We start from the raw sequence: 17,618 nt of genomic DNA, 5'->3' as shown, positions 1-17,618 counted from the left end.
CTTGGTCTTTGTTGATACGCTACATTTTATGTGACCATACACAGCATTGTTTGTGACCTGCACTGCATGTGAACATGTATTACAAGTACATTGTATGTGACCATGTATCAAACTGCATGTGAACATGTATTACTAGTACATTGTATGTGACCATGTATCAAACTGCATGTGAACATGTATTACTAGTACATTGTATGTGACCATGTATCAAACTGCATGTGAACACGTATTACTAGTACATTGTATGTGACCATGTATCAAACTGCATGTGAACATGTATTACTAGTGCATCGTATGTGACCATGTATCAAACTGCATGTGAACATGTATTACTAGTACATTGTATGTGACCATGTATCAAACTGCATGTGAACATGTATTACTAGTACATTGTATGTGACCATGTATCAAACTGCATGTGAACATGTATTACTAGTACATTGTATGTGACCATGTATCAAACTGCATGTGAACATGTATTACTAGTACATTGTATGTGACCATGTATCAAACTGCATGTGAACATGTATTACTAGTACATTGTATGTGACCTGCACTGCATGTGAACATGTATTACTAGTACATTGTATGTGACCATGTATCAAACTGCATGTGAACATGTATTACTAGTACATTGTATGTTACCACACCTTTCATAATATGTAAACATATTAAATTGTACAAGTATGTGACCATAGGCTTCAATCCAATTTACAAGTCACATAATACGTCATACATGGACCAACTCTATTTATTATTTTAACCTGATTGTTGCATGTCGTATTTGTTCCGGTCAACAATTATCATCTACTACCAAATATGCTCTTTACATGTAAAATGTCTGATTTCAATGTATCAAAAACCAAATATGAATCTGAACCATTTACATTGTTTCAATTTAAAATGGTTAAATGAATGTAAACATTTTTGCATTCTTTTCCTTTTTGGAGTGAGTGATATTGCCACAAAGAAAAACATTTTTTTCTTGTAAGTATGTATGTATTGATACGTCATAATCTGTGGATGTGCATTTTACGAAGCCCAAATCTACGGTTGTCAAATCACACACAGCTGTCGAAAGATGTATTATCGTTTTATCATATCTCTTTCGAATCAAACATATATGTCGCAAATGCTGGGATAGACAAGGGAAAGAATCACATTGAAATATAAAAGTTTCATTTGTACTTCCTTACATGTTTAGAAACAATTCCAATTGTATAATGCCCTAAAACTTGGTTTTGTGATCTGAGTCACAGCCAAGATTATACATGTGATGAAGATATTGTACAACATCTGATACACGCCACAGCACAGCGTCTCAACTGGCTACGCTAGCTTTTTCGGAGCAAAAGCAGATATCCTATGGCATAGTATTCCCTAGTTCTCAAATAAAGTTGAAATCATAGATGAAATTATAACAAATCTCCTGCTGATTGTTCAAGAAATGCTTAAAATTGGGAATTCGGAGTTTTAAATGACCTAGGTAAACTTCCATTGATTGATCGTACAGTTTCAGTGGACCTCAGGTAGATTATGGGTAACCTGGTATCTGAGTAACATAACATTACATTTTGGACTCCAATCATTGAACTGCATCAGAGATGATATGCACTGCAACCAGCAAAGTAAATAAGGAGCTGTACTCACAACTTCTCTTTCAATCTATTATGAAATCTCAGATGTCGAAACATCCATTTAATTCCTCGCCAATTTACATCTCGTTCAAAGATATTTCTGATGACTGAAGTGTTATTGAGGCCACTTCAACATCTGCTTTATATGAGTTATCATTTGAAGAAAGAAATCTCTCAAGTCTTCTCTCTACGCAAAAAAATGGGACGGAGTCATGAATGTAACAAAGGCATTGATTGGTCCACCCAGACGTAGTGATCGGAGTCGACCGATCTGAACTCTCAGAAACAGAAAAGGTTAACACTCTCTAATGGCAAGTAGTTTCATGACTCCTTTTCAAACAAAAAAGAGTTTTAAGGGAAAATCGCATCCTCTGAAAAAAGTCATCACTTATTAAGATGAGACAAATGCTGTCAACTCCTTATTGTATGTATAAGTTGGTTTATACACTGGGATGTAAATGTGTACATTGCATATTATAGGCAACTTTATAATAAATATGAATGATTTAAACAGTTTCTTCTTGTGTCTGATTTTGACATCAGTTGTCTTGCTTTGTACACTGATCATCAGGTAGGAGAGACTTATCGAAGGAAGGAAGGAAGAACGTGGACTATGCTCGTGACTATGCTGTGATGTTTGACAGACCTCCCCTCGACTTGAATAATGACTTCATGACGTCCGCCTCATGCACAGGTCCGATCCGGACTTTCAAATATAACCGTGCAAGACACACGTTAGTGAGCCGTTCAGTTAAATCAAAGTTGTCATTCGGCATTGTAATTCACTCTCAAAGTTGAAGTCGGAGATGGGGAGCCGTAAATGATGCGCGACCTCTGTTATATCGCAGACACCAGCTTCAGCGACGTAGAGCATATCAGTTGACGTATATCATGTCAATGTCTGGTGTTATGATCATCAATGATGCACTATGTTATAGCATACAAGAGTCTTGAACACATTGAAAAACGTGACATAAAGATTTTTTATTCTTCAGAATGTGTCATCAACAATGCTTGCATTTCATTAAGTTTTAATCAAGTTTCAGGTTCCGACAACAATTGGAACATGACAATAATTGATCTTACTTATTTCATTCCAATATGCCTTTATCAAATTCTAAGGATTAAACTCTAACATACTGAACCATTGATATTTCCAATTGTATCAGTCTGGAGTCGCACAATATGATCTTATTTTTAAAGAATGATATCAACCGGCATGATAGGTGATTCAGCGATGTTATTCCAAATACCTTGCAGTGCCTTTTTTTCAAGCTGTTAGTCTAGCTTTGCTAATAACCTAGGGACCTACTCGACAGATCTGAATAGCATCTTTTTAAAGAATCTCAACGATACAACTCCAATGACGTACACGTGATTCCGAATGCGTTTGTAGAAATATATACAATGTAGGAATTTAGGCAATCTGGCGTCAGATTAAACCTTCCAAGATCACTGCCCTAGTCGTGGGGTTCTGTTTTTTCCGATGTGTGTCTGAGTCGGAGGAAACGAGACAAGACCAAACGTCAAACTAAGCGTGGCAAAGAGCTTTGATGAATCTGTCTCATTAACTTTGGTAGAAAGAAGCCGAATAGACCACTAGGCAGTATTTGCATTACCATTTGCCCTATCTGTTCCATCTACTGAAAATAGCTCTTTCCGTAATCAGCAGGTCGAACCAATAGAAACCGTCATCAAAGAGCATGAATGCCTAGAAACACTATATATACAGTCCTTATCTCCCTTTTTGTTTTATTTCGCTATGGAAGGCACTGCTCACCTTTTGTTCAAAAATCCATAATGAAACCCAATAACTAATCATGCCATCAACATATTGTAGCACGTTTTCGCTGATGATTAAACTCGCCTCATTACCTTTTGTCCCCTTATCCCAGCAAACCTTAGTTATCAAATCGGGAAATTGCATGCATTTAGTAACGCTATAATGTCCCGATATAAACACAATATCGATGGCTTTTGAGATCTCTGACCACGTGTTGCCAGTGACTGATAATGCCACATGAAATGACAATAAATATTCGCACGGATTCAACAGTCTGGATAAAGAGGAGATTGCATTGCTAATTTCATCATCGATGTTTTTTATGTTTTAATAACGCGAGTCGTAAAGAATAGAGAAATCAATGGAGCACGTATAATGCAGGTAAGATTCTCCACTCAGATCAACATGCATGACCGCCATCGTTATAGCGTCAAGTGGAGATGAAGCATCAAGCCAAGATATAGGTTATAGAGGAATGGGAACTTTTCACTATTCACCCCCCCCCCCCCCCCAAGCGCCAATGTGTACACACAAGCAAATTATTCTTACAGCCAATGGATATAGATTTTGTAGATGAACTTCAAAGTGTCAAGATCCGATATCCAGGGCTAGTCTTATTTATTAGTTATGAAATTCGAGACATAAGTTAACACTTTGAAGCCAATTACAAAATCAATTGCACTTAAAATATAAATGATTAATTCGTAAACAAGTGAGCAAAGAAACTAAATCAAATACAAGTTATTGGTTTTTTCATCGCCCCATAGCATGATTTATTACACCAATAAAAAATCTGATTTAACATTGACTGAATGAATAAAATAAATAAATCCCAGTCTAAGCTTCAACTCGATATGAATTCGAATGAGAAGTGATATCCCGTGATTTTTGTGAAATTCCTACTGCTGCTGGCAATGTGAGATTCTAGAAAGTTCAGTTGATAAATTCGATTGAGCCCACTTAAAGACTTCTTATAAATGTCAGAACACTCATTTCATTAATGCACTTAATGAGAAATTAGCGATACAGAGTGTAAACATTGAAATAGTGAAAAATCATATAATTGTTAACATGAGTGAAAGATACATATACATGTACTGATAAAACACACTGGAGTTCTTTGTGCAATATACATGGATGACAATGTCACCACAACAGGGGTCATTGTTAGTTTAATATACATATATCTATTGTTGAAGTAATCAAAGGTAGGGGGCATCATTTTTACTGCCAACTTAATTAGGTAGTTGAGAAAAAATTTGCAGGAAAATAGCACTTTAATAGAGATGTTAGGAAAGACTACAATGCCTGGCATTCAATGGGAAAAGTGTCATCAGTGATTGCGGAGGAGGTGACCTTTATCAATGTGATCATCTATCAGCTTGTGTGATGAAGAGCAGAGGAAATATAAAATCTCTGAACAAATCAGGCGATTATTTGCACACTTGGCAGTCGAGTTTGCGGCGCCCATGCAGCCGTGTCACCCGATCTGACGCCAGCGGCGTGTCAACTGGCCCATTCACAGCACCCGATAAATCTCGTTTCAGGTCAAAACTACCTATGACAATACACTGAATGCACAGAAGTGAAGAGGAGGTAACGGTCGCTTCGGACCGAGGTTAGATAGCCGTTTAAAACAAACGCAGACGACACACAAATGAACGCCGTCTGTTGCTCGGATACCATTGATATAAAGTGGTGACTTCCGGTACGCATGGCATACAGCAAACGGAAGCCAGTCGGGATATCCGGGAGGAAGGTCCCGGATTGATAAGCAAATATTTGAATCTAATTATGATACAATTAGAAAGTCGATTGTTCCATATCAACAAATGATGATATTCTGAGGGTAATAACTCATGTTTTACCGTTCATTGATGGTAGTGCATTGAATTCACTATTAGCATTAGATTGGAAACATCGAATATCAAATTACTGCTCGAGTCTCGTGGAAGATGTTGACTCCAAAAAGGCTCATTCTGTTTTGACGAGTCTAAACTCATCACCTCCCACGCTTATGCTCACCTTCTTTCAAACATATTCTCGCTGCTACATCAGGACTCTCACGTTAACAACTCATTTTCGGGGTCCGCCAATCTTTTAGAAAGTATTTTTGTTATGACTTAAGATTTCATTTGTCATTTTGCTCAGTAATCAAGAAACCGTCAGTCGAGCAATTTGGCCTTATGACAGCCCGATGGCCGCAATCTGAAAGATGGAGTGCCAATACCATACCGTTATTACAAATTGTTTGCCAATGCTCACGATTTCTATATTGACCTCATTTTTACTTGTTTATGCTTTTCATATTCAGGTTTCAAGTCCTGGTGGAGCCGCGCTTTCGGTTGGTTAGGTCACGGATGGACATAACACCAATACCCGCAGCCCATTCGGCTGCGCAAATTGGCCAAACGTCAACCAATCAAATTGATGGGAGATTCATACGCAGCATGCTAAAAGCGTAACTGTTTAACAGGCCTATTTATGAAGCAGAAGAGTTTCCGCGTGGCTGCTTTACCGTCATATGGCAGCACAAATCGAGCGGATGAATCTCTTGACGGAAAATCGGAAATTTATTGTGCCTAATAAGCTCGGTTAGTGTGATTAATAGTGGCTTTGTATGGCGGTATCGAATATGCGTTACCACCATGATAGATCTGAAGGCCTGTCATAAACGTCTGTAGCGATTACATCACAGACCAATGCACCGTTCTATCATTCTAAGCGAAATGCTGTCATTTTCTTCTGAAAGTTTCCCCGGCCATTTTCTATGGATTCTGGTGGCTTTCATCACTCAGATGAACGAACTCCTAATCTTCATCTTGGCTCACCAAGTCCAAAATTCCCATCTTAACTACTTCTTAGGCAAATGAAGGGCTCTGAGATCTTAGAACCTTGTAAGTCGAGATATTTCTTCTTTGGTCGCTTGATCATTCTCTGATCGCCGTATCTAAGAAACATATGTTAGTGGTGCGCATGCGCTGGTGTAGCGGTGGCGTTTTCAGTAATCAGTCTGCATGTTGATACAGCCACATTTCTCCACTTTTCTGTTTAGAAAGCCTCGGCAAAAACGCATAAGCTTAGCGAACGAGTTCATATGCCCTACATTACATTTTTCATTTCAGGTCTTTCGACCATCCTGTCATCAAGTTGGCCCAAGTTGGCCGAAAGTTTCTAAACAATTGAAATCTGAGGAACTTAACAATTTAAGGAGACAATTTTAATCAAAGTACTTATAATACACTTTGCGCAAGGTGGTTTATAATTACAATGAAAGGGTACATTAGCAGAATAGTACCATATAATACTACCTTTATATCAAATGTTTACCTTCCTATTAGTGTAACGGAATCTTCGTTATATCATTGAAAACGTTTTCAAACAAAGTGTTATCATCTTTAACATTAAAAACTTTTGCAAATATTGAAAATTAAACATACACCATTTTCGTTGAAACTCAATTTGAATCTCGATGGAAACAAAAAGAGCTTAGGGCATTGCATCAGTTCTATACAGATTTACATTTACTCTTTACATACTTAAGTATCTTTTCACTTCATCAAAAAACCTATTTACTTTATTTCATTATCAACATGAATGGATAAGGCTGCACTTTGCGTTCATCTCCTGCTCCCTCCAGGCAGCAGCCATGTTAAACAGTTAGCTGCGCATGCGCTGTGATCTGTTCCTTAGTGTAACAGGTGGATCCAACTGAGACTGCCCCCCTGGGCGACATTCTGCAGCACCTTGCCTGCATCTCGACGCCGTTTCTATTAACCTAGCCCGGATTCCTCCACCAGCGACGTGGTCAAACATTTGCGAAGTCCCGTTGATATTATTTTTAACTAAACATTGGCATTCATAAAAAAACACAAAATGTTTCAAGCCAATTTTCTTCACTGAGATTTTGGACCAGAATAGTACGAGGTAAGAGGTTAGTAAAAATCTAAATGAAAATCCAAGCTAATGAACCTATACATTCATGTGGAGTGTTTTTAATTTGTTTACGTTTATCTTCCTGCTGATATCTCCCATATACGAGTCATGACCGGAGGGCCTACGATAATGGTATCAATGTAACCAATTGTGGCCACAGCTTAACCATTGTGTGACAGACATGATTAGTATTCATATTTCGTAACTTTTTACGCGCCATTTATAACTTTTTACTCGATATTCGTAACTTTTTCGCGTCATTCTAATCTTTTGTATCATTTTCTCGTCAACCGAACAACGTACATCCATCGATGCTTTATTGCAGAAATTGGTATTATTTGTTAGCGTTATCTTCCGTGCCTGAGGCTGTTATTTGGAGCTTCCCCTCGGGTGCTGGTAGTATAGAGATATGTATCTTTTCTAATAGAAATGACATCTATTATTAATGTATGATGTAACAGGATTCAATGAAAGAGACTGGGATATGATCTGGTGTTAAAGGGGATGAAGTATAGTTCTATGTAATGGTTCCAGAGTAAATCTGACAGTGAATTCATACTAATTCAATGTGGTTAATCCGGTCTGTTTGCTTCTTTTTGCGGTCTATGGGAAGAAATCTTGCAAATGAAAGATATAAACTGCTTAAATTGGTCCCTGTTTCTTTTCACGTATCAACAAAGTAATGGTGTAATCTTGCATTCGTTGAACCCTAGTATATTAGTGTAAACATGAACATATAACTTCAACAAAAAGCAGCTAAATCATCATCACCGTCAGAATCAGGGTTTTATCATCATCAATAATGCTCCATTTGCCAAACTCCACAAAACTATCTAAATATAACCTTGAAGAAAGAATATTCAAGAGAAACCAATTCGACTTTCTATGCAGTTTTATTTTCTAAATCATAACACCAGATACTCTTTGTACATGTATTACTAAATCATAAAGACTTGCATTCTTCACATCATTGGGAAAATGCATTAATTTTTTTCTCTTTTGCTCCTGAAAGGGCACTACCCGATTATCATCAGGCTGATCTAGCTCGATGAGTCAGTATACATGAATGATTCAAGGAGGGCAGTGAAAGCGTGTCTTGCTGTAATATCATCGTAAGTTCAAGTATACAATTCGTTACAAGTTATATCAAGATACATGAAGAATGCAGAATCCAATCTATACTTTTATGCGCTATAAATCAATTAACTGTTGAAGAGCTCTTGTCTGGCCCATGAGGCTGCCCTTATAGAGACTACATGCCGACCTGTCCCTCAATAGAGCTCTTTCCCTCCGCCTTCATGCCTGTGACCTACTTCCTTCCTCTTCCTTGTAGGGGTATTTTTTGATAGCATCATAGTCTTTTTTCAAAAAGATCATTGAGTTTAATCAACTTTGTGTATTGAGCACTTGATTAAGACATATTAAGCGTAGGCTAGATTACTAGTAAATTCAAATAAAAACAAAATAGAACTGAACAATGAATTTACTTACTTCCCAATATCCAATACTGCAAAATCGAATTTTCAATATTTCAACAGAAAAAGAGGTATTTCAAGAATACTGCATAGAAAAGCCTCTCGTAGTTGTCTTGCATTTTGTGTAACTGCCAGTGGATGGAATCCATACAAACATTTTTCCATTCGGCATCGATGTTATAACTCCATTCTCGTAGCTTATACTTCTAACTGAATGATGGTTAGATTAGTAATACCGTTATTTGCATCAATCAGTGTAGCCAAATGAGGCTATAATATCAATTGGGACTGGGGGTGTTACAAATATATAGTTTGGAATAATGATTCAGACGGATCATCCCTTCATTCAAGACCCAGAGGCCCTCCTTCAGAATACTGCATATCACTTTGATCTCACGTAAACCCATAACGTTAACTTGGTTGGATGGGCGTGAGACAAGCATATAGAACATATCAATATTTCTAACTCTAATTGCAGCCAGCCTACGAAATGAGTAATAACACGCCAAGACAAGCTGGCACTTAGAGACTTCATCAAAATTCAACAATTTCATGTCTGACTATCGACTACATTCATGTTTGGATGATCAAGCCTTCTCGGGTGCCGATGAGAAAGACGTGTTTCTCTATAATGGTAATGATTTGTTCCACACGCCACAATGGGATCGTCATCTAAAGGGTTATTTATCACATGCTGTGATGGACGCGGTAACAGCTGGATCAAGCCTGGATAGGGACCGATGGGCGGATGCAGTCAGACGAGGGGCGAGGTAAGGCTAATCGATTAGGGGCTGACATGACAGGTTCATATCTTTCTGGGAATCAGAATCTCATCGAGAAAAAGAGATGGAAGAAGTGGCATCTGAAATAATGACCATCCCCCTCCCCACCCTCGATTACTGGCCTTTTAACGTTTTCCTGTTTTACTTAAATGATGCCGCCTATGGATGTCTATTTAGGTAAACTTAGTATTGTTGTGTGAAATAATTGGACATCAGATGCTCCCACAGGTTTAAGCTGTAACCTGCAGAAATCAAACTCGACACCTCAAATTTAATAGCCATTAATAAAAACCATTGCCGGAGGTAAGTGCTAGTATTTATGTTGCTTTTTCCTGTAAAATGATGGTACCCGCTCCAAGTTTGTTGGTAGAGACCCAGCCCCCTTGGCCAGTGTTCTATATTACGATGTTATATGAACAAAAAGGAGATCGTTTCCCATCATTCTGTTACGCCAACAATACAATAATACAGTAAATTTAACGCCAGTGCAAACAGGCTTGTGGCCATCGCGGCTCTAGATACAGTGGCACTTTTGGTTCCCATGTTCCGATTTGTTGAAATGTATTTTCTCGCCTATCGGTCTGTTTGCTATGAAAATAGCAAATCCACCGCGAAGAGCCCTGGGCCTTGGAAGAGATAGATCCCGGCCTCTACTTGGTCACAAACCAGCTGTCTTCCTTGGAACAGGTCAAAAAGGGGATGTTTAAAAGCAAATATAAAATATGACACACTGTATTTCTATTTGTATAGCAAGGCACAAAAGGTGCCCGTTTCTTTTTGTGATATTCGTGATTTTTCAACCTGTGAAATTTGATCGTTTTTCGAGTTGTGACAATTTGCAATGTATTCATATGTCATTTATATAGAAGTGTTTAATATACAATTAGTTTAGCGGTTGCCGATCCGCCTGAGGTTGAGATTATATTAAATGTAAAGAGAGAGTAATCGTTAATAAATACGGATATCGTGGGAAAGCGAAGAAAGGCGCCAATCTTTAAAGATTGATGGAATTATTAGAGACGGGCTGGACAAGGAAGTAGGCACCAGAGGTGACCTTATGTTGTCCTTTCCCGGCGGAAGAACATTTAGTTCCCTTGGAGATTAGTTTATGATCTTAGTCATGATAGTGTAGAGGTATTTTCCAACGGACTTTCCAAGTTTCAAAGATGTCAGGCTTGGAAATCTTCATAGCACAACCTAGGACAAAGACGCAACCTGTTGTTTCTCTTCTTTTTGAACCAGGTGCTAAGGTCATGATAACTTATGCCATGCGACATCTCTTACCAAAGGCCAAACTCCTTTACAAAAATTATCAAGTCGAAATGTTCGCTTCATTCTCTATCAATGGACAAGCGTATCTTATCAAAGGGCAGTCTTTTTCGAACGGACTTCTGCCCGTAGGACCTTTCAAAGATTCCCAAGAAAAAAAACAGGTTTGTTTGCCTACGGTCCTAATGTAGACCATTAGTATTCAAACTTGAGGGACTTTTCATGGAGTATATCCCAAGTTATACCCCCATGGTCATAGGCTAATTCAATTTTGCATTCTAATGCCATGGTCCTGAGGGGGACGGGGGCAGGTTGTAGGAGGATTTCATTACAATTTTTTACGGACTCGGAGTTCCATGATATTTTGAAAGGCAACACGTGTTTGCCTGATTACTCGCCAACTTGCAAATATTGAAGGAGATCTTGTTCACGGCAAGGTTTTCAAGGCTGTTTAAGCTTGTACTTGTCCCCGGTCTCGGTGACAACATGCCATGTTTGAGTTGGTGATGTTGGTTGACTGACTTTCAACGGCCACGTTTACTTTCCTGAGCCCAGTTGCACAAAAATCACTTCTTTACTAAACGTGGTGTCAAGTCGTAACGCTGGGTTTTTAACGAGCATAATTTTATTCCTATGCCAGTCACATCATGGCGAATGACATTTGTCACGTCCTCTTTTGAATTGGTTAAATCCAGGTATTGATTTGACAAGGAGCATGAGAGCCTGGCATTAGCTAATACCAGGGTTAGTGGGAAAAAGTTTCTACAACCGTCCCTGCCTGTATCATTTGCTCAGTAATGTTAGCCGTTCAGCTTTGAATTATCACCTTTAATTTGTAGGCTGCCCCTTGTGTATTATTTAACGGCATCATTATGCCTTAAAACAAGATATATCCTAAACTCTCCTCTCTTGAAAAAATTGCCATTAAAAAATCGCCTAATTTTCGTACAATTATTTGCATTTTGCTTACAAGAACAAAGTTCAGTTTGTTATCAGATAAACAACTACGTACTAATTGGTTTATATGTGCCTCGGGCACATTGATATCACATAAGCAGCTCTGAATAAATGTTTAAGTGTTCACCCAATAAACTCAGTGAGTTTTACAGTTGATATCCCTTAAAGCTAATTACCTGCATTGTCTTGGCAGATGACGGTGTCAATGATTTTTTATGACCAAAGGCTGGTTATGAACTTTCCATCAATTCATTAGCAGTATGTCCACGGGCAAATGGGTAGTTTTAATTAATAGTTTAAGCGTTTTTTATGGGAAAATGTTATCGAAATTTGTTCAAAGGTTTATTGTTGGCAATGCCCGATCGATCGAGGTCAGTTGCCTGATGACGAAGGGGCTTTGAGTTTGTCCATTACTTTGGTCTAGTACCCCAACATGAGGGGTTGCTCAACAAACAAACATCATTTATTCCATTGTTCCATCGCAGTGATTCTGCTAACCTTAACCGAACTTATTGATTCGAATGCGTTTAACGAGGTGCAACAGCTCGTCCTATCTTGAAATAAATAATGAATTATGAAAAAGCAGGCCTTCGGCTCCAACTAAAGCCTCTTGATATTCCAAAAACACTAAAATGATTAATAATACTACTATAAATGAACGAATTGGTTCTTCATTGAAGGTAATTAAATGGCACTTTCACAAATCGATCTCATTCGCCTCCGAAAGTGTTTGTAGAGCAACGCGCATGTGCATTGCAGTAATAAGGTGTCTTCTTTGGATTGACAGTCACATGAGATCTCTGTGTGGTCATTACCATAATCTGTGTACCAATAATGGCAATATGGTCAATACACTTAGATAACTGAGCGGATCGATGACACTGACCAAGACTTGGAATCGATTAAGGCAACACTTAAAAATCACCTCGTATACATGCTTCCCGAAATTGGTGGCTTGCATTGGAACTAACTTTTTCCCCCTTGTCCGTCATCAAAGGCATTCAAGTGTGTTGGTCAACCATGACTATCTCCTTTGTCCCTCCACCATAAGGCCTATAGTTTCCTATAGGCCTATAGTTATGACATCACTATTTCGGACACTCAGCGCCCAATTTCTGGAAAGGTGTGTCCGGACAGGTTATTTACTTCTCGGTTGCGTCACGAAAATCCTTCCTAATTCATCCTGAAGCAATTGGCCCATCGTAACACCGAAGAGCGCGGGTCTTGTCCAAGGTTGCCCAAGACGAAGCCCCATCGCGACAGACAAGCTTCAGCGTTACGTATCCTTACGCGAGCTCCGGTCAACAACCACGAGCCAGAAGCTACCTCAGCGCTCCCCTTCCTTGTTACGTTCTGGTAGATTACCCAGTTTTGTCATTCCTCATCCAACTATGGCATAATTCCATTTAGGGAGGAATCTCGCCTTGTTGTTCGTCAGTTAGCTTTCATTTCGTCTTGATCCACAAAATAAGCGCTTCGGGTTGTTCCTCTACAAAGAGGCATGGCATCATAAAACGATATTAATTAACTGGTTAAATACTAGAGGACTTAATGGCCGTTTTGGTGTATTGGTATTTGTGGATAAAGGCTAGGACTTTGGAAAAACAACCGATTAGGGAAGAAGACCGCGGAAGTGTTCCCTTAATGAGTGTGGCAAATGGGACGGAATCGAATGCGATTTCAATGCCAGCAGGTTAAAACAACATTCACCAAGTCGTAGCCATGCTTTGCTTTATTTATAAATACCCCTCCCCGAAATGTTGCGCGGCGCGTCATTGAAGAGATTCGCTCACCACTTAACACTTTTTTGTTGTTTTTGGTGAAATCTACCCCTCGGGTAAACTCGCGGAATTTTTTCGGTCAGCAGCTTCTGCAGCTTCATGAGAAACGGATATCCTGGATTCGAGTTGTCAAAGTAAAAAGGAGACTATGCGTCACCTGGGCATGTATGGGAGACAATACGGTGACAATCTCTGCCGCTGGCGGACCAGCGAATGAATCGAAGTAAAGGGCCTGTAACTTGGGGCTGTTTTTCTTTCCTTCGCAAATGACACTGCTTGTAGTGGAAACCGACAAAGGGACGCAATATAAAGCCAGAAATAATTTTAGTCAGAATAAAATGGAGTTTTGACAACGGATTGCGGCGATAGTAAAATAGTTTTGGAGATCATTGGTCAGCCTTTGATCTCATTGTGCATGGGATCTGCTAGATGACAGATTTTGGTTCTATTACGCCTAATACCTTTAGGAGGTAGCATTTTCAGCTTAAGTGGGGGTAGAATGTTGTAAGGGCCATTAACGTGTCATTGATACTACAATCCGTGCAAATTCAAGCACTTGATTTTGACATTTTGTCAATCAGAGTTTCATGTCATTCAACGTACATACTCATCGGTAAAAATGTATTTTCTATTAACTGGCCTCATAGAGGGGAAGCCCGGTGAAGGACGAGACCACAACATGTCGTCACCGAGCGGCTTCTCGCACCGGCAAAGAGGCCTATGAATACATTAGGATTACGTTTGGCCGTCCCGCCCAAGGCTCTTCTCCCCGCTTAATTCGATAGCACTTGGTGAAAGGCCTATGAACATTAAACTGGCCTGTAAAAGGTAAGTTAATAGACAGTATCAAACAGATTTGAGGAAAGACTGTTCTTTTCTTACAAGTTCATTGACGAGACAGGTCACAGAGACGCTCTCCTGTGAAAAATTAAAAATATTCCTCTAGCGGTTTCGAACTCGGAACTTTCGACACTTGGTCCTTACCGTCTTACCCACGATGCCATGAAACCGATGTAGGTGATGGACATATTTTTCAGTTCTTAATTTCACACGCTTGACAGAATGGCGTCTCTTGTGCCATCTGTACCTTTTCAGTTTCAAAGTGGCCTTTAAAATTTGCCCTTTTATAATATTGGCAAAGTGAATTCATAAGATATATCATCAGGAGATGAACATGACACCCTGTGATGATCATAAGAGCACGCGGCTATTTTTCGAGTTTTAAAGATGCAAAACAATTTCCTGCTTTGCTAGTATCAAAACCATGCGTATATTGAGGAACTGTTTGATGAGGTGGCATTCGATTTCGAACATTGGTAGTGTGAGGTCGGATCTAAAGCTCATATCTGTGCTCCACATCCATGGAGTGTTCTGTTGGTGAATACGGTAGCGCCACTGCGGCCTGCTGATCGTCTATCATATCCGAGGGCGCTTGAAATAATGGCTGACCGGTCGTTCAAAACATGGCCGACGGCGATAGTGTTTTCTAACTTGGCCGTCAGGGTTTTTATGCATGCATGTCAGCTGTAACTAAAAAAGTAGTCTTTGTAGTATCATTACTGCAGATTGGGCGACTTTAACAGAAACCGATCTAAACTAGGTGTGGGGTACACAATCATCTTAAAGAGAACGAAACACGCACATTTACGAGATAGCTAGGCGCGCTGTTCAGAAACATAGCTCTCGTTTGTTTCGCCAACACTTGAGATAATCTGACCAAGACAGACAGAGGATGTTTTCCTCCTGCCGCCGGGAAAAGACATTCAGATTAGACTGTCGGAATGTAAATTGTTAGTCTAAAGCAGTAGAAGATAAAGTGTTTTTGCGATCCCGAGTGTACATGTACGATTGTGTATTCATATACTTATAATAAGTGTGTAATAGCGCTAAGATCATATTTTTCAATGAGGGATTTGGTGCAGAAAAAACGGTGCACTCAAGCTCAGTCTGATATTATCGAGGTGGTCGTTTTGTTTACGCGGACAGAAAACTTGTTCAAACCTTTTAACCGTGACTGGCGTGACATGCCTGGTTTGGCCTGCCACGACATTCATGCCACTGCAACATCCCTGGCACCTTTTTCTGAATCACTCCAAAAGTTAATTTTTACGCAGAAAGGCAATGACAAACTATTAATAAGCCACTGACGGCGTTTAAAAGTAACAAAGCAAAAGAGTGAACATGCAAGAAAAAACCTTGAAAACGATGTGTATTTTCCCACAGCCTTTTTGGACAATTGAGCTATGTCATGCTTGTCAATGTGAAAACAACCAACAACTTAGATAGTCAAACAGGAAATTTCCAAGTGCCCAAACTAGGGGTACTTATATCACGCCTATTTATTTCGGTTACAGATGCCTTTTTACTCGATGTGAATTATCATATTAACTTGTGGACTATTTGAGAGAAACTGTGAGTAGTGCTTGAGACACTTCTGAGTGGTTAGGTATTATAACGTATACATGTTATAGGTGGCCATGCCACCATGAAGCAAGCTGTCGCAAAGAGGACTACATGTAGGGCTAACTGAACTACAAACGCTCTGGCAACATTTACAGAACGCCTGCGTCGTTTTCAGGCGCCACACCGTCGAAAAGACGAAAACTACTCGAATGACAGTCTGGTGAAACAAGGGTATACAAGCTGCGAGCCACATACAGGCACGATTTGTAAACGTATAAGAATATAGACGTTTTTCGTCATAGATTTATCATTTTTTTAGAAAGACTTGCATTCTGTGTCCATGTCATTTGTTAATACCTGAAGCACGATAAGGGCTCATAGTGTTATGCGTTGATCTACCATTCTACGTCTAGCACGATTCGACCTCACAGCGTTATGCGTTGATCTACCATTATGCGTCGAACAGTCTTATGCATTGATCTACCATTATGCGTTGATCTACCATTATGCGTTGATCTACCATTATGCGTTGATCTACCATTATGCGTTGATCTACCATTATGCGTTGATCTACCATTATGCGTTGATCTACCATTATGCGTTGATCTACCATTATGCGTTGATCTACCATTATGCGTTGATCTACCATTATGCGTTGATCTACCATTATGCGTTGATCTACCATTATGCGTTGATCTACCATTATGCGTTGATCTACCATTATGCGTTGATCTACCATTATGCGTTGATCTACCATTATGCGTCGAACAGTCTTATGCAATGATCTACCATTATGCGTTGATCTACCATTATGCGTCGAACAGTCTTATACATTGATCTACCATTATGCGTTGATCTACCATTGTGCGTCAATTAAGTACGAATTGGCCCCACAGTCTATGCGCTTGTGGATAAGCGACAGGGCATAAGCGACATCTTAAGTTGCCGTACGCGTATGAGAACGATACGACGGATCACCTGCATGCGATACGACGGATCACCTGCATGAGAACGATACGACGGATCACCTGCATGCGAGTTTAACCTGGTAGAAAGCTAGTCTGCAACAAAAAGCAAGCTCGCAATAGTAGACATTGAAACCTTGAAATATTCCCTTCTCCAAAAAGATTCATACCACCACCTTTTTTTTTACTATATGTGACGTATATCGATCAAACAACGCTAAACGTGAATCCTTTTGACGTTTCTGGAAAAATGGAGCTTTGTCAGACATCCTCACTCTATCTCCTTTATGTTGTCAAAAACAAGAAGATCCCGACCCAGAAGATTCGTTTTAGCTGTAACACCTTTTCCTTGAATTTCTATATTATTGGATATTTGCAAACAACCTTTACGATTTGTTAAAGCTCGTTGAAGGCTTCTTGTGTGTCGAGCTGTAAATAATGTCATTACTGGGAGACCACCTGTCTGAGCACTCAGATAGTGTGAGAGTTATTCAATTGTTTTTTTAGTTCGAAAATATAAGGAAGTGAAGAGTGGGTGAAGTACCAATCATGAGCCTTTCGACGTCAATGCAAGATGTGCCGCGCCGGGTGTAAAAAATTAACTGTTCGAAAAAGATATAGGAACTGTTC

Source organism: Lineus longissimus, chromosome 8 (genome assembly GCF_910592395.1).
Source record: "Lineus longissimus chromosome 8, tnLinLong1.2, whole genome shotgun sequence".
Taxonomy (NCBI): Eukaryota; Metazoa; Nemertea; class Pilidiophora; order Heteronemertea; family Lineidae; genus Lineus; species Lineus longissimus.
Note: the sequence above shows the minus strand (reverse complement) of the source record.